This window comes from Salvelinus fontinalis, chromosome 11, assembly GCF_029448725.1.
Source record: "Salvelinus fontinalis isolate EN_2023a chromosome 11, ASM2944872v1, whole genome shotgun sequence".
Lineage (NCBI taxonomy): Eukaryota > Metazoa > Chordata > Actinopteri > Salmoniformes > Salmonidae > Salvelinus > Salvelinus fontinalis.
Window position 1 is genome coordinate 33010971 of NC_074675.1, and position 3669 is coordinate 33014639.

Genomic DNA, 3669 nt, shown 5'->3' on the forward strand with positions numbered 1-3669 from the left:
AAATATCTGATACACACAGATCTAAGCAAAGGAATGGAATAAAAATACATATAGCCCTGGTTTTGTAGGCTATTATGTGCCATCTCACGCGGTTGATACCAATGTGTATTTATGTGCGCCGCTCTACGTCCCAAATTGTAACAATTTACTACAATCAGATACAAACAAATCACTGTAGAAAGCAGAGCCAAAGTACATTGCATCAAATTAACGACGGGTAGGGAAAGACATTATTTGAACTCATTTTCTACGAGATAAGCACAGCAGCTGCGATGGCCGAGTGGTTAAGGCGTTGGACTTGAAATCCAATGGGATCTTCCCGCGCAGGTTCGAACCCTGCTCGCAGCGAATGCCGGAATCTTTTCATAAAAGCCAGTGTCATTTATTTGCTGGTTTTTATGACTGCACTTGAAGAAACTTTCAAAGTTATTTACATTTTCCAGATTGACTGACCTTCATGTATTAAAGTAATGCTGGACTGTTGTTTCTCTTTGCTTATTTGAGCTGTTCTTGCCATAATATGGACTTGGTCTTTTACCAAATAGGGCTATCTTCTGTATACCATCCCTACCTTGTTACAACACAACTGATTGGCTCAAATGCATTAAAAAGGAAAGAAATTACACACATTAACTATTAACAAGGCACACATGTTATTTGAAATGCATTCTAGGTGACTACATCATGAAGCTGGTTGAGAGAACGCCAAGAGTGTGCAAAGCTGTTATCAAGGCAAAGGGTGGGGTGGCTACTTTGAAGAATCTCAAAAATAAAATATATTTAGATTAGTTGAACACTTTTTTGGTGACTACATGATTCCATATGTGTTATTTCATAGTTTTGATGTTAGTACAAATAAGTACAAATAAAGAAAATCCCTTGAAAGAGTAGGTGTGTCCAAACTTCTGAATAATGTTTACATATTTTGCATTACTCATCTCATACAGTTGAAGTCGGAAGTTTACATACAGCTTAGCCAAGTACATTTAAACTCAGTTTTTCACAATTCCTGACATTTAATCCTAGTAAAAATTCCCTGTTTACTATTTTTTCACTATTTCAATTGAACACAATCACAGTATGGTACTTAATTGTTTCCCAGAAATTATTTGATATTGTGATCAAAACAGCTGCAGTGGACCGAAATTCCATAATTTTCTGAAGATGTTTTTTTTTACAGTTGTCTGCATGCCCGCCTCGAGATTTACAGAGAGGAAGAGGCGAAGCGAGAGGTTTTACTCCGCCCAACAGCTGTCCACAAAAATAAGTCCACAAAGTGAGGAATTTGTTGTATTGAGGTCAATGAGAGTGTCCAAATTGGTCAACAAAAAATGTAATTGCTAATTTACTAAGTGAGGCTTATTTGATCTAACGGAAATGTCATAACGGTTAGGTTGTTAGGAATGGACTGATATAAGAGAATATTGGCAACTTTGAAAAATATATATTGTTGTTGCCAAATAGATAGAGGACCCATCATGGGTATAACTGATTTTAGCATTGACATTGGCATTGAGGGCTTTGACCATTTTAAAGTAGTCAACTGGGTGGGGATTCCTATGAGTTGGGAACAATCAGCCAACAAATAACATGTAGATAAGATTTATCGCCCCGTTTCATGTAATATCTCTTTTGTTCCAGATGGGGGCAATGTAGTCAATGAAACTTTCAAACCTTGTAGTACTGCTGTGGTTAGATTCAACTATTATCTCTCTCGCTCTCTCTTTCTCACCCCGACACGCACACACATACCCTGAAATCCTTTTTGAAAACCACCAACCATGCCTCATGCCACTGTGTGGCCGTTAATCAATTATTTCCCAATAAGAAACTCTCTCTTACTTTCCCCTGGAGGTCTCTTACTAATCCAGATCAGAGACCACAAGCCTAACCCCAACTTCCCCTTGCCTAACTCTAACCACTAACACTCACTGTAGACTACTGTAGCAAGAGTCATTCATGAATTTCCACTATGTTCATACTTATAACATTTAGCAGACATTTTAAACCAGATGATGATGATCATCATCATCTTCATACTCATCATCCTCATCATCATGAACCATCAACACCATTCCTAATCTTATTTCACCCTGAATAGAATCAGATAAATAGCAGAATGTGCTGTATGAAGCTCAGAGAAATAAGGCTAGTGTGTTTGTTGTATTTGCATCTGAGAGACCAGGTGTGTTGAATTTAGGCAATCACTGAGCTGATCAATTAGCATAGTTGTCAGGTGTGGTGCTTTGCTGGATAAAAAATCTTGCAATGCTCTGTGTGATTTTAGGACAGACCTTAACCATTACGTTATTTACTGGTCCCATGTTCTGGGGGAAAAAAATATTATTTATGTGACACACATAAGACATCTATTATGGTGTTGTTCTGTTCCAACAGTTCTGATAACGATGACAGAATTGGTGTACTTTCTATTTTGCTGGGAAATTTCTTTTTTATTTTACCACAATCTCATAAGCCTCATTATGTTGTCATATTTGTTGGTCCCACAGGCCCGTATGTTCTGGGGGAAAAACATGATCTTAAATAACTATAACTGCAGCGAACTGTTTGTTTGTGATACACTCACATGGTCATGTACCCAATTAATTTTGTTGTTGATGTTCTAAAGGATTTTGTAATTATGAAAGAATTGGGAAGCCTACTTTCCATATTAAATAACAGTAATACTATTCGTTTTGGGCATTCTTTAGAATAATTATATTGTGTACATACTTTTTGTCTTATGTCAGGACATGCATCTCTAATTTGTCATGTGCATGATGCTCTTCCCATTTCCTGTGTTAGTCGTCATGTTGACCCCAGAATGCCCAACATATCATGACACACGTGTCTATGTCTATGCTTCTATGTGTGTGTGTGTGTGTGTGTGTGTGTGTGTGTGTGTGTGTGTGTGTGTGCCAAATATAATACAATGCTATTTGGCACACCGCCCGGTTTTCTCTTGGGCTATATATAGACGATATGACTCATAAAATTAACGAATTAGACCCTGGGAACCATTATTCATCGAACGTGTAGCCATGGGTAAGGCATTAATCGTCACGCAGACTCGTTCTACCTGAATGACCCTTGGCCGGTTTCCACTACAGCAAATTATATTTTTCATTTCATTTTCTTTTCTCTAATTTCTCCTCTCTAGTCTCTCTCTCTCTCTCTATATATATATATTTCTGTTTGTCCCTTTCTCTCACTCTCTCCAGACTTCTCTCTTTTACAAAAATACCTAGCCACAGATTTATACTAGTTACACGACTCTTTTATGTGTCAGCCTCCTAATACGTCCCTGTAGATGTCTTTACCATTCACTACTACAGGCTCCCCAGCTGTTCAAATGAAATCTAACTTACAAAGTGACCCCCACAGCTGTACCCTATAAAGACATGATTTACTTGCTACTGTGACCTACAGTTGAAGTCGGAAGTTTACATACACTTAGGTTGGAGTCATTAAAACTTGTTTTTCAACCACTCAACAAATTTCTTCTAAGTCGGTTAGGACATGTACTTTGTGCATGACACAAGTAATTTTTCCAACAATTGTTTACAGACAGATTATTTCACTTATAATTCAATGTATCACAATTCCAGTGGGTCAGAAGTTTACAAACACTAAGTTGACTGTGCCTTTAAACAGCTTGGAAAATTCCAG

At 37.6% G+C, this 3669-nt stretch overlaps 1 non-coding gene across 1 annotated transcript; it reads left to right on the plus strand.

Moving 5' to 3' along the window:
- The first annotated feature begins 266 nt into the window (after nucleotides 1-266).
- On the plus strand, nucleotides 267-348 carry trnas-uga (transfer RNA serine (anticodon UGA)). Its single transcript has one exon. It is a non-coding gene; the product is annotated as a tRNA-Ser (tRNA).
- Nucleotides 349-3669: the final 3321 nt, after the last annotated feature.